Genomic DNA, 24,589 nt, shown 5'->3' on the forward strand with positions numbered 1-24,589 from the left:
AATGACTCCTACCACCGTACGTAATGGCTGATGCCCCTGTAAGCAAGTGAAACATGCAATGGCTCATACCTCCGTAAGCCAGATGTTATAACTACTCAGCAAAATGAAGCGAACAATGCATACATTCATTTAAATCACCCATACAACGCACAGAACAGCATACGTTTCAATAAAGAACAAGCTCAAAACAAGCATCCGAACCATCAATAAAGCATTGCATATCCCCTTCAGCAGCTGTAGTGGTGGTTTCCCAGAGCTTCACTGGACATCGATTTTCGCTGTGCCGGGATGGCGAGAGAGAGAGAGAACGAAACTTATTCTCTGAAACGGTAATCCGAGTCAAAACCCGGTTCACCTTAGGTGGGAGAATTCCTCATTCCAAGAACCCTCTGGCTTGGAGTGCCTCCTTGGCCCGGGCGACGAGACTGCGTTGGTCATCCAGGTCATCAGAGGAAAGCTTGGCCTCCCACGTTTCAGTCGTATGGATCTGCGGTGAGTTGGGGTGCTCTTCTTGTGCTACTATTGGTGCGGCCTTCGTTGGAGTCGTCTTGTGGAGCTCGTGAGGTAGGGTCTGCGGATGTCACGCAATGGGCAATCCTGGACCATATGTTGCAGGATGTCTGAGACGTCACAATGGGGGCATGTGTACGAGTACTGCGTAGGATATAGTCTGTGCATGATTATTCCGTGTACGTAGGTGTTTGTTTGTAGGCGGCGCAGAAAGACTTATTCCTTTTTGCTCAGATTCTTGTGTGGTGAAGCGTACGTTCTTCTGCTGAGTCGGTGGTGTTGTAATAGCTCCGAGTATTATAGGGCGATGTCATCAAAGTTGGTGGCCGGCCTGGTGTGGTATGACAGGAAAGCCCGGGTGGTATGCTCGCGGGCAGCGACGTGTGCTGCCTCATTTCCTGTCATGCCCTGATGGGCTGGAACCCAGTTGATGTGGGTGTCGGGGAATGGGGCGCGTGCGATGTGATTTCTAAGTATATTGAGTGCGGTTTCCGACATGCGACCTTTTTCATAGTTGAGAGCTGCTGCTTGGGAGTCTGCTACGGTTACTGCTGCTCCAGGGCAAGTTGTTATTGCTAGAGCCATTGCCGTTTCCTCTGCAGTCTCGGGGGCTCTTCCTCCGATGGTGACGGCTGCAAGTTCTTTGCCTTGGTGATCCGTGACGCTTATGGCAAAGGCATTTCGTACCCGCCATGGTTGCTCAGTGGCTATGGTGTTGGGCTGCTGAGCACGAGGTCGCGGAATCAAATCCCGGCCACGGCGGCCGCATTTCGGTGGGGGCGAAATGCGAAAACACCCGTGTACTTAGATTTAGGAGCACGTTAAAGAACCCCAGTTGGACAAAATTTCCGGAGTCCTCCACTACGGCGTGCCTCATAATCAGAAAGTGGTTTTGGCACGTTAAACCCCATAATTAATTTAAAAAAGGCGTTTCGTTTATTATACCGGGAAGCATCAGTGTACCTCGTATAAGGGCCTCTCCCGTATTTCTTGCTGAGTGTGTGGATTCTTTGCCGACGCTCCTTATGGTAAGTTGGATGCATATTGCACGGTATACTTGCAACGCTGATACAGCCCCGGACTGCAGGCGGGATTCTTGCTTTCTGGTCACTGTCTGCAATGTAGCTTTCGCTGTAGTGGAGGTAGCGCAAAACTGTACGTCCGGTAGGTGTGAGCTTGAGCCGTTCTAGTTGGCTGATCTTATGAGCCTCAACAAGCCCTTCCCACGTATTGTGCACGCCGAGCTTGAGGAGCTTTTCTGTTGATGCCATGGGTGGGAGGGTCAAGGCTACTTTGATCGCCTTTCGAATGACCACATTGAGTTTCTTGATTTCAGCCGGCTTGAGCGTCAAGTAGGGAGTTCCGTAGGTGATACGGCTAGTAGGAGAGCTTGAATTGTGCTTAGTGTGTCGTTTTCTTTGAGTCCGATTCTTTGGTTTGTAATCCTCTTGACGAGGTGCGTAACTTGTGACAGTGTGCGTTGGAGACGCGGGCGAGTGGCCACCCCTGATCCGTCCTTGTGGACGTGAAGTCCGAGCACGTGAAGAGAGTCGACTGTAGGGATCTTGGTTCCTTTGAGTGAGACGCTAGTTCGATAGAGTTGGGTGGTCTTCCTCGTGTCCGTGCTCTCAGGGCGAGAATCTCCGACTTTTCCGGTGCGCATTGGAGAACGTGTCTCGGAGGTATCTTTCGATAGCATCGATGGCTTATTGTAGATTGTGTTCTTGTTCAGTCGTAGGTTCTTTGGTCCAGAGCGTGTTGTCGTCGGCGTAAAGGGCGTGGCATAGGTTTGGTATGGCGTTCAGTAGTTTCGGTAGCTTGATCATTGCGATATTGAAAAAGAGGGGTGAAGTAACTGATACTTGTGGGGTTCCTCTGTTGGGTAGCAGAAATTTATCGCTGCGTAGGTTGCAGACGCCTACTGTACTGTTCCTGTTCGGTGTGTCAAAAAGCTGCTGATGTAGTTATAGATGCGGGCTCCGCAGACTGTACCTTCGAGGTTGCGAAGAATGGGTTACTGGCTCACGTTGTCGAATGCGCCCTTCACGTCGATTGCCAAGATTGATGATTTGCGTCTGTGACCGAGGGAGTCAAGCAAGTCTTCTACGAGCACGAGTACGTCCTGCGTGGACAGGTGCTGTCGAAATCCGAACATGGTGTGCGGCAAGTGTCCGTTGTCCTCGAGGTATGGTGTTAACGGGCCGTGCACCATGTGTTCGAGGAGTTTGCCCACGGAAGATATGAGGGAAATGGGACGGAGGTTTTCAATGCGAAGGGGTTTGCTGCGTATGGGGATCACGGTGACCTCCGAATGCTTTCAGGCTGCTGGTAGGTCCCCCTTTTACCAGCAGTCGTTGTATTGTAGGAATGCTGTAGTGGGAGGGAGGTTGCGTATAGCGGGAGGTTGCGTAGGAGCTTATTAGTTATTCTGTCTTTGCCGGGACTGGTGTTTCTAGCGAGTTTGTCTAAGGCTGCGTAGAGCTCTCCCTGGGTGAATGGTCGATCGAGATCTGGGCTTGGTGCACCGTCGTACGTCTTTCCGCTCGCTGTCGAAGTGGGTTTATCGCTGCTAAATTTTTGTTGAAGCTCACGAAGGAGATCATGCTCCGATCCAGCGTGATTGTGGATCAGATTGCGCAGATCTTGCCTCTTTTGCGTTTAAGTGCGGTCGGTAGGAGATGCCAGGTTTTCTTGGTGGTGAGTGTCCTTTGTATGCTGTCACATAAGGCGTGCCAATTTTGCCTGCTAAGTTGCACCGCGTAATCTTGGGCCTGTATGGTGACAAGGGCGATTCGTTGCTTAAGCTTTCTATTGAACTTTTGTCTCTTCCACCTCTTGAAGAGGCTTCTTTTGGCCTCCCCGAGATGAAGGAGATGAGGGTCGACTGCGCAGCTGTTGGTGCTTAGTTGGATGTTCTTGGTGTGGTTTTCTGCGGTGATGAAAAGGCCCTTAAGCCAATGGTCGATGTCGTCGATTGTTGTGTTGCCATTGAGATTGTCTCTGAAGGACTTCCAGTCTGTTTGCCTAGCAACCACAGTCTTGGTCAGTTCCCGGCTATGCATGATGTCAAGTTGGATAATGTGGTGGTCACTTTCGAGTGTCTCCGAGAGTCGACTGCACTCGGCCCAGTGGACGTTCACAGTGAACGTAAGGTCCGGGTTTGTGCCCCTGGAGACACTGTTTCCGGCTCTCATGGCCTGCAGTGGGTCGTTCCAGAGGGTCATCCTGTGTTGTTGAGCAGTGTCGTGTACTTGGTCTCCCTTCTTGGTGGTGTTTGGATGAGCCCATGTTGTAGGTGGGGCGTTGAAATATCCCATTATGACAGCTTGATGGCCTTTCGTGCGTTTCCTGAGTTCACGGACAAAGTGGTCGAATTCCGGAAGTTGATCACGAGGAGGGCTGTATATACTGGCGATAAAGAGGGTTTGCTGCGTTATTGTGTCTGGTATGATCTCCACTAGGGTGTGCTCGATGGGGATTCCTTCTATTTCGTGTTCCTGCATTGTAAGAGTTTTCTTGGTAAGGATGGCTGCGCGTTATGTTTGTGTATGAGCGGTGTATTCTTGAAGTAGAACGTTGCATGTATTGGTTTCCTGTAAGGCAATTACATCAGCGTTGTCTAGCTTGACGAGTTCTTGTAGGTTTGCATACCGGGGACGGAAGGATAGACAGTTCCATTGCTAGATTCGCAGAGTTTTTTGCGGGCTCTTTGTTGTGGTTTTAGGTGTCGCCATCACGAGGCTGTTCAGTTTCACAGGCAGCTTCATGGTTGGGTGAGATCGAGCGGGAGGCATTGCGACTGTTCGTGTGAGCCTTCTACCCTGCTCGGTGGTGTGGAGAAAGCTGTCGAGGTAGGACTTGGTGACATAACTGTTCTTTATGTGTGCTATGAAATTGACCTGGGCTTTTAGGCCGGTGACCTGGTTTGTGAGAGTGGCGATTTCATTTGCGAGGGTGGTAACTTGGGTGTTAAGGGTTGCAATCTTCTCGACGACTGGCTTGGTGATATTTTCAATCAGGGCGAGGATGTTCTTTGTGAAGAAGTCCTCGAAAGCCTGGAGGCGCTTTTGAACTCTATCTTCGATCGCAGAATCAACTGCCTCCGTGGTTAGCTTTGTAAATAGTTGCTTGCTTCAACGTTCGTATTCCTTGCGTCTTTGGAATAGTCTTTCTATGAGGCTTTGTTGATTTTGTAGCTTGCTCTCCAGGGCTCTTACAGCTACCGCTTATTCCGATCCGACGCTGGCACTGCCAGAACTGCCGGCTACTTCAGCGTAATTCACGCGTTTTCGGGAACGCGACCGCGATCTTTATCGTGATCTTGACGTGGGTCTGCTAATTCTCGCGGTGCTACTGGAGGCGTTACTTGAGTTGGCGGCGCATCCATTGGCAGCGTCTAGTTCAGGGAACTCATCGCGGTTGGAGTTCCATCGACTGTCTCGTTCTTGGATCCTGTTTTTCCCTTGCTGTCTTACTTGGTAAGGCGGTGGATTAGGATTGAGCTTTTTCTTGCATTCCTTCCCAGCCGTTTCGTGTCCTTCTCCGCAAATCTTGCACGTGGGATGGCAGTCACGGTTCGGGGGTTGGTTTGTTTTGCCACATTTGTAGCAGAAAGTTGGGGTTGGTTTTGGGCAAATGTCTTAAGGATGTCCGAGGTTGCCACAGGTTTGGCAATACTGAACTGGTTTGCGGTAGGCTTGCATCGGTAGTCACCGCTCTGATAAAGGATGCTGTAGGGGACATGTGGGCCCTCAAAATAGATGACTGCCGCCGTGGACTGTCCAGGCATGCGAGCATTGAGGACTGTATAGCGTGCTGGCACTCGAATCCCATCCATTAGCTCCGCACTGCAAGTCCCAGGCGTGACACCATAGATAACACCTTTGCTAACATCTTTGGGTAGGCGCGAGTTCGCTTTTACGTGGTAAATGTTGCCTCTAAGCTGCATGTTAGTGACTTTGGCTAAGTTTTGATTGTAGTTCTTGTTACCTGTACTTGCAATGATAAGGCTTTCATATTTTTGCATTTGTACTGGCACGTTGTAGTGGAATTCTTTTTGCAATATTTCGCTTGCTCTTCGGACTGCGTGAGTGACTGTGACGAGGGACCATGTTCAAGGCCAGCTTGTGGACGGTAGACAATCTTGACGTCGTAAAAAGGTAGCCGGGGCATTCTGGATTTGCGCGGCGGTGGCGGCATGGCTGGCTGTTGTGTGCATTGGATCACTGCGGGGGCTTTGATGCACGTGATTTCCTTCTTGCCTTTCATTTCCCATGTCAGCCATTGGTCGTTTAGGTCTATAGTTCTGTCGCTATTTCTATCGTAGGTCCAACATTGCGTGAAGTCGGCTTCTTCCGCTGAGTCTGGATGCATTGCGCTTGTTTCTACTTGCCGTTCGCTTGACGTCGCGTCCGTCGCGGGTATTTCTTGGCTCATATCAAGGTCTGGCTGTAAGCCACAGCGCCTGCGAGTGCCGAGCCTCCTCTTCGGCTCACAGTGCGCGTGCGGCAGCGAGCGCTGTCGGCCTCCTTTTACGCACACCGTGTGCCTGTTGCACGTGCGACGGCGGTTTTCCCCGGCGGGCCGGCGTGGTCTCGCGAGCCGTTAGGCTTAGTAAGGCGTGGTGTGGTCGGTGAAGATGAAGTTCGAAATCTTGACCAAAATGCACTCACCTTTAAAGTAGGCGGTATCCGTTGGTTCATTGTAGCTTGTCTAAACTGTCGCTGCAAAATGAAAGGGGTGATTGGCCTTTCTGTAGAAATGAGTGCAAGACGCAGGAGCCCATGTGACGCATGTCAGTACTCCACGGCCCCCTAGCAGCTAGTCCTGGGATGGCGAGTCAATTTTTTTTAGCTACCTTAGAGCGTAGCTACGAAATTATGATTTCGCAAAACGTGATTTTGCCGTCGTCCTCTGCTGCGATGGCTGGTGTCTGGTGAGGTTGGCATTCCAAAATTCTTTTTGCTGATAATGCCGTGAGATTAAAGCAAGGGATACCTCCAGCTACGAAAGATCATCTCTGTACACTGTAGCGAGGACAGCCACGTAGAACGTGTTAATAGGGTCTCTGCAAATGAAAGACGCCTGCCAATGCAGTGAACGCTTTCTTGTGGCGAGCGCCACACTTTGTCCGGAAGTTCAAGGCTGAATGGGAACGAGGAAATGAGTATGAACCTGTTCGCAAATTTCGTGCTCCGTAAAGTCTCGCTTGAGTGTGTGCGTGCGCGCTGAAACATTTTAAAGCGAACCCTTAGATGGCTCATGGGTCGCAAAATTCGACGAACGTCCAGCATTATGGAACCAAAATTCACGCGCATGGGCCAGTAAGCCATCAATATCATTATCAATAAAAGAACTTGGTTATTACTGTTCGCGTTGCACGGACACCTTTCTAAATGATCAGTGCACCATGGCCACAAAAGTGTCTGTACGTGGTCTTCCCGGTTTTGTTCAAGTTTGCCGAGCAATGCACACGTGTATTATGACGTCTTGAGAAGTATAAGTACGCCTACAAGAGCTGCAAATAAATATGTTGTTGAAAGTTAGTGCTGTGTGTTTGCCTAATTTGCCTTTCCATGTCCCTCTCATTCTGCCTGCGCTACAAGAAAGTAGAAGGCACCATATATACAAACCCATGTATAGCTACCCTCGTCGACTGAAGTGCTAAACTAGGTAAAAGAATCATTCAGTAAACCTGCGTATGTGTCTTCGTGGTCTTCGTACACTTGCCACGACCGTTCTTACGTGCCACAAACCATGCAGAACCAGCGGCGATGTTTAGGCGACCGGAAACGAGAACAAGAGAAAAGCAAGTAATAGGAAGTAACAACGCATTCGAATGAGCATGTCGACGTAACTCAACGACTGCTTCGCTGACGCGCAGGCTTTCACCTTCAGCTTCCTTCGCGTATGCTAAATCAACTGTCACCTTTTTGAACGGGTAGTGGCTAGTAGCACTTGTGCTAGAATATCAAGTAAAAATTATAATTGTGGGGTTTAAGGTCATGAAACTTCAAAGAGGGTTCTGAGCGACGCCGTACTGGAGGGCTCCGGATTAATTTTCGGTACCTGGCGTTCTTTAACGAGCACCCAGAGCACAGCGCACGAGCGTTTTTTGCAGTCCACCCTCGTCGGAATGCGACGGCCGCGATTAAACGCGCAACCTCGAGCTCAACAGCGCAGCGCCGTAGCTACTGCGCCACCATGGCGCGTTACGTGACATTTTTTATGAGTCAAACTAGTGAACAACCTAAAGAATTCTAACAGAGAAAAACGTCAAGGGTTAACGATACAATGCAGCTTGGAATGCCACAGCACGTACTAGAACTATATGTGTTTGTTGTGTGAAAGCCACTGTGCAAGTTGTGAAATGGACGAAAATAAAAAGCCACCTTCTTATGTTTTCAGGACAGCTATTCCCTTGTGGTTGCCAAGTTGCAATCAATTGTTACTGTTGGCCAACGCTAATTAGAGTGTCGTCATGCTCGCGTGACTAAATGCTGGAAAATAGAAATCTATCGAAGTCTGTAAGCATTGGCGGCCGAAGCGCATTTAGGAAACACGGACAGAAGGAACGTCGTTGGCACAAGTGCCACTAACAAATGAAAATTTGATCATCGAAGGAAACTTACACACCCGCGCAGTAGAAAAACAAAAAAACCTTCAAAAGAAACGTTTGGTTTGTGTCTGCGAATGTCGACTTCTATAACGCGGCTAAGCGTAAACCTTTACAAATTGTTGGTCACCAGCACGACAACTATGCATACTCAAAATCAGCGGAGAAACGCCGGAAAGACAAATTGAAGGACCGAAGACCAACTCTGCCTAACAAATGAAGTTTTTTAGGAGCAATACACCAAAGTAAAAACATAGCCGTTAGGTGACATCATAAAATACATCACCAAGCAGCTGCGATTTACAATCTAACAATGAAATAACGTTCCGATACGCAATTCTCTTTCTTCCTTTGTGCATGGAAAGCTTCTACAAGTTAACGCGCTGTTTGTCCTTGAGGTTGATGATGATTTTGGTTATAATAAAGAAATAAGGCTTGCAACAACACTCGTTATTAATTACACAGCAACGCAGAAGCACATGTACGACGAAAGAAAAAGACAGGACACAGCGCTAACAACTGAGTGTTTATGGCACGAGAGCAGATATATATTTCACCGCACGAAAAGAAGGGAGAAGGGAGACACAAACAAATTAGCTCAGCAAAGTCCTGCCCGCACTTGGCTCAGAGAAGTTTTGAGTACCAAGCCTCACGTCTGGTTAGACGCCGGTTACCCGTTGCATGTATTAATTGACCGGCGTGGAAGGCAGCATTCTAAAGAAAAGTGAGAATGAAATTAGCAGTGCCACTGACCAGGTGACGCAAGTAAAAAAAAAAAGTTGTCATCTTACCCTATACCGACATAAAATTAGTTCCAATCTGAAAGAGATCGCGAAACGTGCCGGTGTAGATATCGCGTTCTCTGCGCCTTTGACGCAGTCTAGTTTGTGTGCGAGGGTAAACGCGGATACGTGCAAGCCACGTGGATGCGACAAGACCTACCGAAAACCGTTTGTTTCTTGTGTTGAAGGGGAGTTTACTGCATCCCGTTGGACTGTGGCAAAGAGTATATATTTGGGACAGAGGGCAGCTGCATCAACGAGAGTTTACGTGAGCGCAGGTAAAACGTCGAAAAACTAGCCCTGTCAGGCAACTTTGGCGCACATTGCGCACGGTGCGGATGCAAGCCTCGGTTTTATCGCACTCGATCACTGGCCAGACACCCTGACCAGCTCGCCATAGAAATAGTAGAAATTGCAGAGATTAGGAATAGGGATCGTGTTAGTTGCCCGTCAGTCTCCTCATCGGGGAAAGAAATGTTTTTGTCGCGTTAGCCGCCCGTGCCAGTTGACCTTGCTGGGTTGATTTGTTTGTGTCTCCCTACGCCCTTCCTTATGTACGGTGATATATACATCTGCTCTCGTGTAATAAACACTCAGTTTTTATTTAGCGCTGTGTCCCGTTTTCTTCTTTCGTTGTACATGTGCTTCTTCGCTACTGTGTAAATAATATCATACCAACTAGCCCGCCAGACTGTTCCTTTGAACACTCGTTACAATGCGCTGGGAGATGTCAGGTATGGGCATTCCGGCCCTCTAATGTATGGTGTTGACGTACACGCTCATTCACGCAGTTACCAGTCTGCTCAGTGTAGGCTTTGCCGCAAGATAGTAGGATCTGGTAAAAAACGCCAATGGTACACGGAACAAAAGGATGTCTACGTGCTGCAGAGCGACTGGCTGTGGTTTTCGATATGCTTTTCGCTCTCTCGCAGTGAAGCCTTTTGAACTCGTTGGCCAGCAGAAAAGAAAAGAAAAACCGTGTCAACATTAAAACATTTGTTTCGCAATTTTCTTGAAACAATGAGACCGACGTTGGGCGTGACCGCAACGTTGTTCGGGCTTCATCATTATTATTATTGAATGTTTGCGGAGGAAAGGTTGGCATCATAGGTTATGCCCGCTGCTCCTTCTCTATTAGGCAAACAGTACTTATGTATTGGCCGGCTAAAGAAACAAACGAGCAAAAATAAAAAAGAGGTAGAGGTATTGCTAACAAAGGTAAGCCGGCTAAAACAGACACAAGAAAGAAATCGTATCAGCATTAAAGGTAAATAAAGGCGCCAAAGCGCTAACGCGCAGTTCACGCAAAATTCAATTTGTCGGTTGACCTGACCGCGGCTGCTTTCATGCTGAATAGCTCGAACTAAAGAACGAATCACGTGCCTAATGGTTCATCGATCCTTGGCACAACAATCGTATGCACAATCCTATCGCGCCAACGCAAAGGAACGCTTCCAGACGGTCACCGCACGTGTCACACTGCGTAGCACGGATGCGCGAAAGCAGATGGGTGCGCGCGCCAGTTACCTGCACGTCGAAGACGCAGCAACGAAATGAGCCTGGGTATCATAGAATTTGCGTAACCACCTCAAGAAAGCTTCATTTCACAGCTTCCATGATTTGCTGCCCATCTGCATAACTTCTTTTCCCAAAGAATATTAACAAAGGTATGTAAGTGCGGTACATTGCGTCTGTCAACATATCTCTTCTGCAAAGTGGCGTACATCCCCAGCTGTTGCCACTGCATGCCACTGTGCCGTTCTAATTCAAAGACCGCAGGAAGCGCAGAATGCGCCGTCTGCAAATCACGGACGGCGTAACGTAAAGCTGTTTTATGACGGTTTATTTAAAAGTCATACATGTAGGGGGTAAAAATCACGTTAAGTCTAAAAATTACCGCAAACACAGCCTCACAGTTTTATACCGCGTCATCAAAATAGATCCGTACAGAAGGTAAAAGCTTGAAGGGTTGATACGAGCACACGAAAGGGTACAGACACCAAGCCGTGTCGCTCCGCTTGTGTTCAGCTTTCTATGACCGCAACAGAAGCGCTGCACGCTTGTCACGCCCGTAGAACGAATGAAATCCCCGTCCCGAGACAGCTACTGCTACTGGACGTGTCCTCGCCGCAAAGTTGAACTTTTTTTTTCCTCAGCTGACGAAGCACCCACGTCTACGCAAGCGTTTCTCTTGCGCTTGTTCTCTGGATCCCACCGAACCTTCTTGTCTCGAGCGGGCGCGAGGGCTTGCTTCTTCAGTGGTGAAACGACGGTGCGAGGTGTTGCCCTGGCGCCCGATGTCGAAAGCGGCTCAGCCACGGGTGCGCCGACGAGTTCCGGTGCCGCAGCCCCGCCGGTCCGCGGTAGCGCGTTCCCAACGTTCGTCAGGGCTGAGCGGCTGGTGCCATGTTGCTGTTGTCGGCGCTCAGGTAGTGGCTTCTGGCGTTCCGTCTGTTTCTCGAAGCGTTCTTTCGGTGACGTGGTGCACGCAGGCCAGATGGGCTGGCTGGGCACTGGATGGCTGACCGCTCACGCGTAAGCAGGCTTCGCAGACGTACGCACTACAGCTGTCTTGGTCTTGCCAGGCATTTTCCGGGCAGCTGCATTCTTCATGGTAAATGGAGGACGCATTACGGGACACTCCTGGCTGTCGCGGAGCAGTCTGATTGCCATGTGGTGCGGCGGGTCACGAAACACGCGTATTTATAGCCTGCTTCTCAGGTAGCGTCGTGGAGTTCCATGTCATTTTGCTATCTTGAGCGATGCTGATGTACCATATTAAAAAAAGAAGTGCATAAGAGAGGGCAACTCAGCGGCCCAGCAATGAATGACGTAGTGTGGCGAAACAGCGCAATCCAGAATCTGGGCAACGAAACTGAATCACGTGACTTACACTGCTCGTCTGAGGACTCGAGCACTGCGTGATAAATACTCATTTCTTGGGGATGTGGTGCAAATAGTTTCCCGAATTACTGATTCTTTGATTCACGAGGTTTAACGCCCATTTAGGCTGGGGCTAGACACCACAGTGGAGGGCTCCGGATTAATTTGGACAGCTGGAGCTCCTTAACGTACGCCTAAACCTAAGCATACAGATACGTTCACGCCACCTCCATAGACATGTGGCCACAAGGGCTGGATATCGAACCCTCGATATGGTATTAAGCTGTCTCCTGCACTTCTCAATGATGACGCACTTGACACGTCAATACATTTTCGGTTGTCTAAACTGTGCTTAACGGCAATGTTCTGGCTCTTTTCGTAGACATAAATCCACCTGCAGAAGACAGAAATGAACAAGAATATGCACGTTCAACGTATGTACAGGTTGGAATCTATGTTGTGGTTAATGAAATTTTGTTAGTCTGTACTTTTTTTTTCCTGGGTCTTTGACGACAGGGAAACCGGCGCCCGCTTGTTCTTTTGTGCACCCGTGATACGCAATGTCACAGATTTTATATTGGCTTGTATGTCTCTTCTTTTTTATTGAAGTGAAAATAAAAGAAAGACACGTACGCCTTATCGCATAGCGGAAACAACAAGTTAAAAAAGATATTTCGGAAAATGAAAAGAAACCACGTCATAGGGTCGAAAATCCACAGCACACAGTCCTATACACCGATGAGCATATCAGTATAAAAGACAAATACAAGTTGCACCGCAATGACTCAACACACCACAACAATGTCAAAATACACATAAGCGGCCATGATTTAGACTGCAATGGCATATAAACAAAGGAGCAATTACACAGAGTTAAAATATAGCACGCACACAATAAAAAAAAGTATGTCTCCATTTCTTGTTATTTATTTTAGATGTGCCTGCCACTTTTTGGCCAATCCCCCGTTGTACCATTTCATGGATATCATCATCACCATTATCAACACGTGGACATGCTTCTTTGCCGATCCCCTGTTGTGCTTATGAGCAATAGTATGGAAATCATGATTATAATCAACACGTGGGCACTCATCGTGGCCGATTCACTGTAGTAGGCACATGCCGTAGTATGGAAATCATATTCATCATAAACACGGAGCAACATCTGAAGAAGCTAGTTAGTGGCGCGATATGTACCGCCCACTTCTTGGCCAATCCCCCGTTGCGGGTGTTTGCATAGTATAGAAATCATCATCGCATGTCAGCACACGGACATGCTTTCTGACCGATCCCCAGTTGTGGACATTTTCCCATAGTGTGGGAATCATAATCATCAACACGCGTCCATCATCTGGAAGAACAAGTTTTCGTTGGCACGATATATACCGGCCGATTCTTGAATAATTCCTCGTTGTGGGTATGTACCACCGTATAGAAATCATCATCATAGTCAACACTCAGCGACGATATGAAAGAGCTGGTATGTAATGGCACGGAAGTAGCATACGTGCCTATCATTGATAAAAAATTTGTCATTATATTCTGAGCAATACTTCGACGACTTGTCTTGCTACTTATTTGGCTTTATTTGCTACACGAAATAACATTAAGCAAGATGTACGAACAGCTGCTATAGAACTAGGCCCTGTGAGGTCATTTCATGCAAATAATGAAGAAATGATGTTGGTGAATAGCCTTAAAAGCCTTTATGAGCTAGAGCGCGAAGTGGCGGGTTCATGTATTGAATAAATTGCCAAGGCTAAATGTCAGCTCCAATAACAGTACGCAGAATGCTACAGAGGTGTCTGTATTCGCTCGCGCAAAAGCCCTGCATAAAATTCAGAGAAACCGTGCAAACCTATTTATGTACCTAGATGACAACTGCAATAGATTGCACAGGGGAGCCGTACGGTGGTGCACGCAAATACTCCATGCACTCCGTCGCATGTCAAGCAGGACGCGTGGTGTGAAGTAACGAGAAATCCGACAGATTGTTCGTGCATTCGTAATCTCTCTCAAAACATATGGGCTTCCATACTATGCGATCACGAGAAGTCAGATGCGCATGAGAGAAGCGTTCTGGGGCCCAAGTTGGTAATCCATTACTCAAGTAATATTGCGCAACAAAAAAGAGACGGACGTAAGAGAAGACGCACCAAGCGCAAACTTTGCACTAAATTTATTGCACCAATGAATCGGGGGGGGGGGGGGGGGTTGTACATGTGAAGCAGTATAGAATGCGCATGCGCGTACATGAAGACGAACTACGCATTCGTTTAACGTATAGTTATGAGTCATGTGATGCCGCCTCCAAGAATGTAGGTTCTTTTTCGGTGAGAGCCAGTGAAGGGAAACTAACACATTTATCACCCGATTTTGCAATATTCTGCGCTTCAGTTGTTTCACTGATGAGCTGCGTTCTCCTAGGGGACACAATCATGCATTCGTTCTCTAAAGGTTCGCAGCCATGATCGCGACAACGAATCGCCAAGAACGCACCTGTGCCATTTTTTACGGTGTTGCGGGTTTCGCGGAGCCAATCATTGAGGCAACGCCCGCTTTGCCCGATATATTGCTTCCCACATGAAAGCGGGAGGTTGTAAAGCACCGGGTGAACACACTCGACGAACTTTTTGCAGTGATGCTTTGTGTAATTATCGGACGGGGCGGCATTAGGATCCGTCAACTTGCAAAGCTTGCCGAGCTTCTGGGAGCAGAAAAGACAACTGTTACATTTGCCCTTCGGGCCATCTTTTTCGAGTTATGGAATATCCTGTGCATGTAAGGAACAACACTTCATTTAAAGCATAATGCCGGAAGGAGCGTCGGCAACTGACTTCTGCGTGCTGGATCGCGCTTCTCGTTAAATGCGTTCCGTGACAGGCACTTGCACCACCTTATGATACCCAGCCAATGACAGACGTCGAGTTTGATTTTCAAAACTTACATCCACTACATGACAGCAAGACTTCCTAAGGGCATTCTTGAAGCACAAACTGATCATGGCCCGCTTAACAAGCTTAGAATGTGTGGGCGTATATGGCAGAAGGGGCCTATTGGCTCGCGGCTGATACGACCAACACGTGTGGCTGTCCGGAAAGCTCAGGCGAAGATAAAAAAAGCGAATATACCTCTCTACCGGCAACTCATGAGTAGCTTGAAGGGGAGCTAAGCACTTCTGAATCGTTTCTACCGCTGTCTTTGTTTCCAGAATGAAGGCATCAAAAGAGCAGTCAATGAAAATTAAAAGGTTGGGCAGCTGCACGAGAGCCAGCAGGAACAACACCGTTTACTTTGCGTAACGGTTTGGTGTACAAAAAAAAAATTACTCGGCTGATGGTCCCCCATTGCTTCTAGTTGTGCCAGAAAACATTCTCCCTGCTGTCTTTCGGTCCATGCATGATGATATCACGTCCGGGCACCTCGGCTTTGCCCGCACACTACACCTACTTCGACAGAGATTTTTGTGGCCCAAGCTCTGGAAAACAACGAAACGGCATGTCGCCAGCCGTACTGTTTGCCAGCGCCACAAGCAAACGTCGACGGCTCCAGCAGGCTATTTGCAACGAGTTAGGCCACTGACGTTACCCTTTGAAAAAGTCGGCATCGACTTGCTTGGCCCACTCCCAAAGACGTCAGCTGGCTACCGCTGGATAATGTATGCGTAGATTACCTTACTGACTACACGGAAACGGCGGCACTTCCATCTGCCACATCAGTAGATGTCTCTTCATTTTTGTTGCATCACGTCATACTCCGTGACGGCGCTCCCCGGGTTGTCATCAGTGACCGTGGACGGCAATTCACCGCCGACGTCGTTGAAGAACTTTTACGGCTTTGTGGTTCTACATATCGTTATTCCACTCCTTACCACCCGCAAACCAATGGCCTCACGAAGCGGACTAATCGAACCCTTACCAACATGTTATCAATGTATGTCGCTGCTGACCACAAGAATTGGGACGCCGTCTTACCTTTTATAACGTACGCGTAAAATAGGTCCATGCACGAGGTTACTGAATATGCACCGTTCGTTTTGCTGTACGCACGCGCTCTCCAAAGCTTTCTGGACACTACTCTACCTTTATTGTGCCAAGAAGATCCTTCAATCGCCCAAACTCTGTGTCCTGCTGAGGAAGCACGTCGAGGGGCGCATCTCAGGAAGTTGTCCTGACAAGGCAACAGCAAGACTCGCTTTGATGCGCGGCATATCCCCGTCGGCTTTACTCTCGGTTGATTATGTTTGGTTCTAGACACCTGTTTGCAAAAAGGGATTGTACCGCAAGTGTCTCGCCACTTACACTGGACCATTTGATATACTCAGCCGCTTGAGTGATGTGAACTATGTCATCGCCAAAGTGAAGGCAAGTAATCGGCCTTCATGTGCGACACGAGTTGTTCACGTGGCCATACTCAAGCAGTACCATCACAGGTCCCTTTAACTCGCTCAGCAAGCTTCGTCTCCCCCCCTGGGAAAGTGTCGCAGCACGGCGCGACTGAGGCAGATAAAGAATAAATAGAGTGTGCGCGCGTGATCTCTGGGTTCTCTGCGCCGGCTGGGCCTAGCCTGTAGCTTCCTCTCGGAACTCGTTTCACCCTATAAATAAACAGCACTCGTAACAATAGCTTTCATTGATTACGAGAAAGCGTTTGATTTAGTCGAAGCCTCAGCAGTCATGCAGGTATTAAGGAATCAGGGTGTAGACAAGCCGTATGTAAAAATAATGAAAGATGTCTATAGCAGCTCCACAGCCACCGTAGTCCTTCATAAAGAAAGCAACAAAATCCCTGCGCAGGGAGATATGATCTTTTCATTGCTACTCACAGCGTGTTTACAGGAGATATTCAGAGACCTGGATTGCGGAGAAATGGCGATAAGAGTTAATGGAGAATATCTTAGTAACTTGTGATTCGCTGATGATATTGCCTTGCTTAGTAACTCACGGCACAAATTGCAATGCATGCTCACTGACCTGGAAAGGCAAAGCAGAAGGGTGGGTCTAAAATTAATCTGCAGAAAACTAAAGTAATGTTTAACAGTATAGGAAGAGAACAGCAGTTTACGATAGGTAGCGAAGCACTGGAAGTGGTAAGGCAATACATCTACTTAGGGCAGGTAGTGACCATGGATCCGGATGATGAGACTGAAATAATCAGAAGAATAAGAATGGGCTGGGGTGCGTTTGGCAGGCATTCACAGATCATGAACAGCAGGTTGCCGTTATCACTCATGAGAAAAGTTTATAACAGCTGTGTCTTACCAGCACTCACCTACGGGGCAGAAACACTCAGGCTTACGAAAAGTGCTCTACATAAATTGAGGACGACGCAACGAGCTATCGAAAGAATGATGGGTGTAACGTTAAGGGATAAGAAAAGAGTAGATTGGGTGAGGGAACAAACGCGAGGTAATGACATCTTAGTTGAAATCAAGAAAAAGAAATGGGCATGGCCAGGGCCAGGGCTTGTAAGGAGCAGGGAAGATAACCGACGGTCATTAAGGGTTACGGACTGGATTCCAAGGAAAGGGAAGCGTAGCAGTAGGCGGCAGAAAGTTAGGTGGGCGGATAAGATTAACATGTTTGCAGGGACAACATGGTCACAATTAGTTCATGACCAGGGTAGTTGGAGAAGTATGGGAGAGGCCTTTGGCCTGCAGTGGGCGTAGCCAGCCTGATGATGATGATGATGATAATGATCACTAGTGATCACTAGTGCATACGCGTTATCCGTTAGCAATGGTAACAATATAAATACTGACGTAATCACTTTTTGATTGATAGCAATGATGACCCCCACCAATGAAATCTACCATTGTCGTAATGAACAAGGTGACTAATGATAACTACTTTATCAACTTTACTATGTCCTAGTTACAATAAATGCATCAATTGTATGACATTTCATTTAATATCTATGACACTAAGCTTTATGAAAATACGAGAACATCGAATTGAGCGTATTACTAGTGATCACTAACGATTAGGCGTAATCAGTTACCAGCACTAAGGAAGCACCCATTTAATGGCTTTTTGATTGATATCAATGGTGACTTTCACGAATGAAAGTTGACTTTGCACCAGTAAAATAAAAGATTCATTTCATTGACTTAATGATACCACTTCCCGCTAAGCATAGTGAAATCACTCATTTTATGACATCTCATTTCATTTCAATGACATTATGGTGTGTAAAACAGGGGGATCTTAGCATAGCATGTTAGTAACTAGTTACTGTTATCCAATGAGTATACATAGTATAAGTATACAAGTATGCATAGTAGCTTAGTTATTCGCTCATTATTGCTTATTTGCTCATTACTGATTGGTTTTCATGATGGCGTGCTCGATTGGAGGCTACAGATAGCCAAATTGCAAAAGGTATTTCTATTTATTAGTGACCCAAGCATACTGGTACCTAGCGATCATTGAATCACGCTGTTTCGGTTGAGAGCCACGATGACATCAGCCGTGCGTCATCCCCCTTTTTTAGCAATCTCGTGGTAACATTTTCTCGCAATTGTTTACTCGAATTGACATGTCTGCCGCTCTTGCAAAAAACAAGGAAAAAGAAAGAAAATCTGAACATTTAGTTTGTCACATGGAAGGAAATCTACTGGTCTTCCATCTGGCTCTTTTTTATTATTGCGATAGCAATTATATGCCCACTCCAGGCGCATTGATGCTGTCATGTGGCAGTGATGTTCCGTGTAAACTCCAAGGGCGATAGCGCCGTCACCGCGCGCCCTACGCTGTATGTGCGAGTGAAAGCTTGCGAAGGACCCGCCGCGGTTGCTCAGTGGCTATGGTGTTAGGCTGCTGAGCACGAGGTCGCAGGATCGAATCCCGGCCACGGCGGCCGCATTTCGATGGGGGCGAAATGCGGAAACACCCGTGTACTTTGTTGTTGCTTTTTTTTAGCGGATGCGTTTACATGATTACGAACGCGGCGCATAGCATCGCATTTCCCATATGTCGCATACATGTATAAGGCACTGGATAAGAGCTGGGTCCCAGTGGAAGAGACGCTGGTTCCACTGCCATGACGCTGGGGCGCACTGGTTTGTGCTGTATATGCGCTGGTTCTCGCTGCAGTTCGCTGGTTCGCACTGGAAACGGCGCTGGTTGTGTTTGTGCCGCGCTGGTTCCAGTACGCATGGACGAGCGCTGCTGAATATTAAGTACTTTATACAATTTTATCGCTTGATACTTGTCTCTTGTTCTAGATAACGCTATATCTTGGGGTTATCAAACCCTATTTCGTGTCACATCTTGGAAGAAAGGTGCGTGACCTGCCCTGTTTATTCATGCACATTTGAAACTGAAAATCACTTTCGTCTTTTCATTTTCCCTTTTGACTGGGCGGATAGCTAAATTCTTGAACGAAACCACGTAAACGCAGAGGACGCCGCGTTTTTTAGTAGTTCGCACGTAACGTATGACTGGGAGTTGTCGCCGTTGTCGCAGTGTTGGGAGTGGACATGGAATGCAGAAGTTCAGACGCGCGCGAACGGACCCCGAGTTCGAAGCCTATCGCTGAATGATATTGTGGCACCGATAACAAAGCTGAAGTGATTCGCGCGCTTCCTTTTTCCCTAATTGTACTAAAAAACGTTCTGAGGATCAAATACGCACATTTCAGCTTTCGCCAGCTACCTGTGCCGAGATCGGTCCCCACCGAAGCTTAGGCCTAGCGTACCCGCCAAATCCGTCCTCACGCTATCGGCGCGTCTGGGCTCAGATATCAAGAAATATAACAAGCATAAATCACTCTATGTTTAAGCTTTCGCATCGGTGTTCTTAAACAAACAATTTTTTCATGTGTACGGTGCCAGCACAAGAAGCGATGACCGCTGGTGTGACGCGTCATAAACACAGGTATATGCGCTATCGACGAAGGCTCCCAGCACTAGCCTGCGCTTCTCTGACGAAGATATATGACTAGACAGGCGTGTTGACTGAAAGGCATCACTGAACTAAGGAAACGTTGCATATCCTTTGCGTGAAGAACAAGAAATGGCTATCGAAACCGGCAGTAACAGCCCATAAACCGTCCCGGGTCGGCGGATCATTTAGGACTGTTTTTCGAAGTTAAAATAGCAATCGCAAGTGAAAATCGATGTTGTTCCACTTCCAAGCATACTGCTGGATACGGACAGCAACTTTTTCTTTCTGGCACAGGCGTGAGGTTCAGTTGCTGGACGATAGCGCATCAAACATGCCTGTAGAAGACGAAGCTTTGCGAAACAAACTGCTTCTCGGCTTTGACATGGCAAATTATCCGCGTGCGTGTGGAATGTGCCAGTTTCAGCGATCATTGTTTGGTAACGGTTACGATAGGTATGAAAAAGAAAGAACAGAAATTTAATTGGCACCTATGGAAACTTAATGACAACCTTATGCAAGATGAAGTATTTCTTAAAAGAATAAAAGAGAAATTAGACGCTGTTCTCCTTGAGGATGCAAAAAATGTTGTAGAAGCTTGGGAGATGTTCAAAACCGAAGCGAAAACAATTGCTTTAGAGAGAGCATGCGTGTTGCGGCAGAAACAAAAGCAAGAAGAAAAGCAACTGCAATGCACGTTGGCATACCTGTTGAACATGGAAAGCGGCGGGGCTGGTATATTTGCACATGATATTAAACAAATTAAAGCGAAACTTGAAGTGATCGATGCAGAGAGATATCGTGGCGCGGTTTTAAGAGCACGCGCTGAACGCGTATGGCTGGGTGAAACGCCCACCAAGCGAGCTTTAAGTGAAGAGAAGAGGTACGCTATGACCAAGGAAGTAAAAGAAATCGTTTTTCAAGGGCAGCCTACAAATGACGGGGAAATGATAGAACGTGCTTTCGTTGACTACAATAGCACGCTGCTAAGCAAGAGGACAAGCGAGATCTCTGCGTTTAAGAGTGAATATTTACCTCTTATGCCGAAAATTGATGGTCAACTCAAGGAAGCCCTTGAGAGGCCGATTTCTGTAGCAGAAATTGAAAAGGCTATAGATGACCTTAGTGTAAGGAAATCGCCTGGACCGGATGGACTTGGGGCAGCGATATATAAAATTTTCAAGGTTGAAATGGCTGAGGCTCTGCACCGCGTCATAACCAAGTGTTACGAACAAAAATGGACGCGTCCTTCTTTCCGACAGACACACGTAGTACTGATACCTAAATCAACAGACCCCATTAAACTTCAATCCGTAGAGACCTACCGGCCAATAAGCTTAGCAAATATTGACTATAAAGTATTTATGAAGGTGCTCGCCCATCGCCTTCAAAGTGTAGTCAAATCCCTAGTAGGTACACATCAGACATGCGGTATAAAAGGCAGGACTATATTCACAAATATACATATAGCGCGAAGCATACTTGAATGTTGCGATACGATGGGAGATCATGTAGCTATGCTACAACTAGATTTGGCCAAAGCTTTTGACAGGGTGTCCCACGAAATCCTGTTTATACTTCTTGAATATGTTAATGTCGGATCAGTCATTTTGGACGGGGTAAAAATGATGTATGATGGTTGTACCACAAACTTAATCATTAACAACAAACTGAGCAGGCGGATTGCAGTAATGTCTAGCATAAAGCAAGGCTGTCCGACCTCAGCCTTGCTCTTTGCACTTTATTTAGAACCTTTCTGTTTAAAGTTACTACATAACCATAATATTCGCGGGTACACATTTTTTGGTAGAGAAATAAAAGTTTTAGCTTATGCCGACGACATAGCAGTGTTCTGTCGTGATAAACAGAGCATTGCAGAAGCTGTGAGGGAAGCCCAAGCTTTTTGCAAGGCTTCCGGTAGTGCCATAAGTTGGTCAAAATGTTTAGGGCTTTGGCACGGGAATTGGCCAGATGCACCAGAGGTCTTTTGCAAAATGCAATGGAGTGTATTACCCGGCACTTATCTTGGGGTTCCACTCAGTGCCTACCGTGAGCCAATCGAATACTGGACGAGCGAGAGAGACGGAATGAAAGAGCAAACTAACAAATGGGGAGGCCACAACTTTTCGATGTTTGCTAGGGCCAAAGTATGTAATATCTTTTTAGTAGCTAAAGTGTTCTACGTCCTGCAGGTGCTATGCATGAGCCGATCTTCAATTCAAAAAATACACAGAGTGTTTGCAGAGTTTATTTGGGGTTCGGTGTGGGAACGCACGAGCAGAAGTAATTTGTTTCACACATTGCGCAGTGGGGGACTTGGTTTAACGCATTTGTTTTTCAAGCAACTTGTATCGAGATTTGTTTTCTTCCGCGACCAAAGCGATGGGTTTCTGCGGACGGTAATCCAAGTGAGATTGCGCGACGCTTTGCCCGATTTTGTTGTATCGTCGCACGCAATCAAACTGATGGCACTAAAGGGCTATCTGCGTGAAGTTTCCATGGCGATACGTCTTCTAAACGCTCGTTTTTCGAAAGACTACTTGTTTGCAGTGTCACGAAAACAATTGTATAAGGATCTTGTTGAAGTGTTTATACCTACACCAGTGTATCGTTCTATGTATTACTTAGGGCCTGAACGAGATGTTTTCAAGCGAGTCAATAATATGCCTGTACGAGCTAACACAAAATCATTCTTTTTCAAACTGCATACCGGCACACTGCCTGTTAAGCCATGGCTAAGAAGCAAGGGCTTGTTTGTCCCATGGTCAGACAACTGTCTTATATGTAACAAGGAAGAAACTGTCGAACATATTTTTCTTGACTGTCACGATGCCCGCTTTCTTTGGGACATCCTGCAAAGAACATTAAAAAAGGAGCTTCCTATCACTGCGTTCGGAATAAGGTTTTTGCCATGTGCTGAACCTGACGGTGTGCCGGTGGACATGTTGATGCTATTGTGTATGCAAAGTGTGTGGCGAACTCGTATGGCTGTACGCAATGCTGATGTTGATGCAAGGCCAGCAATGTATTATTTTACCGAGAATGTTAATTATACAAGCGAAGTGTTGAAACTGCTAAGTGATCCGCCAAATTGGCTTTCAGTGTTGAACAGTTTGGCTTCGATGAAGCCATTTTAACATGACACGTCAGTCTTAGTAAAGACTAGACTTTTTAACATTCGGATTTATTTGACAATATTTGTAGGTACTTGCCAAGCCGGTAATAAAGAAAAAAAAAAGCTGGAGTGGCGTAGTGGTAAGGTGCCGGGCTTGCGATCTCTAGGCCGGCCGATCGAATCCTAGGCGTTATATTTTTACGTTTTTTTTACTTTTTTTATTGCACTAAAACGCTCCTTGTTGCTTTCTGTATTCAAAAAGATATGTACCGCGTCCAGGCACCGCATATTTAACGCACAGAGCTGTTTTTCGCGCGAGTAGCCAGTGCCTCCCAGCACGCTGCACCTTCCCAGCGCCCCAGCATCCAGCGCGCTGCACTGGGCCCATAATCCGGCGCACTGGGTTTCGCAATAGGGTAGATAGAACAAGGCCTTTTCACTGCGATCCATGACGTCATGCTACCTGGCCCGACTGCCATAGAATCTAATGGGGATGCTCGCGAGTAGGCAACAGTGATTTTGACGTCACCGCTTTCATCACGCCAGCTTTGTCAATAGAAATTTCGGGCCAGGTAGCGTGACCTCATGAATCGGAGTAAACAGGCCTTGTGCTATCTAGGTGGTGTTGCTCAATGTGGCCCGCGTGAAAGTGGGGAAAGCGGGAAGGAAGCGCGCCGTCTTCCGTCGTGCGCGAGCCACCCAACGTTACGAAGTACCAGGGGGAGGGGAAGGCGTTCACTCCGTCCCCGGGTGTAGTCAGGAAGGCGAGGATATCGAAAAGGTCTGGGGCGGCGGGTGGGGTGATATTTCAGAACTAGCACATCCACCTTGGATACTGCGCAGGTCCCCACCCCCTCCCTTCGCTTTCGTTCCCAGCGATCGCGAATGTACCAGTATACAGGCTGTTTTATTTCCTGCACCAAATAACACAGGGTGCTGCACCGATAACTTGAGATAAGCGCATCTGCACATCTGCTGTCAAACTGTAACGCTTCGCAGTCAATACAGATGTGTAGTTGTGGAAAATATGGGTCACAAGTAGAAAAGCTATTTTAATTAGGTGTTTTAGAGGCATTATTTGCAATATTGCATTTACAATATTGATAGTGATACGTTGCCGAACAACAACTCTACAAAAATCGTCGCAGGTACTTTGGCGTGCAGCATTTTGGTGTGTGGGCAGCCCTGAACCCAGAGGAATATAACGTGGCAGTGACGCTGGCTGGTTTCCCCGCTCTATTAGAGAACGCCATCTGATTGCCTGCTGCGCGGGCGCCAATGATACGGCAATTGCAAGTTCTCTTCATTCTGGTTTATAAAGCCTTTTTTTTGGTTTGCTGCTATTGGCAAACGTGATTCTCCGATCGATCTGCGTTGCCGCCACAATGCTGGGAACGGCCCAGAGCACGCTTCGCGTCGATCCCTGGCGTGCACTACGCAAAAACAGAGAAGGCCGCGATGAAGCGCGCTCCAGCGAAGGCTTGCGCTATACTGTCGTTCTGCACTCGCAACACTCTTACAACCGCTGCACCATCTGGGGTATACATCTGCCCCGCAACAGTTATCGTCATCTGCATTGCTTGCGTTTCCTTCCTTGAAAACTACGCTTTGGCTACTTTCGTGTGCAGAACGCTATGACACGCTGAAAAGGTACAAGCCGTTCGTGACTTGGCAGTACCGGGCTCACAGCGTTAAAGAAGGGAAATGCGGCCAAAGCAGATGACGATTATCGTTGTGGGACAAGATATGGCGTAAAGGGTGTAATTTTTTTAGGAGTGAATGGAGAGGATAAGAAGATCGA

The sequence above is a fragment of the Dermacentor albipictus genome, unplaced genomic scaffold (assembly GCF_038994185.2).
Source record: "Dermacentor albipictus isolate Rhodes 1998 colony unplaced genomic scaffold, USDA_Dalb.pri_finalv2 scaffold_60, whole genome shotgun sequence".
NCBI lineage: Eukaryota > Metazoa > Arthropoda > Arachnida > Ixodida > Ixodidae > Dermacentor > Dermacentor albipictus.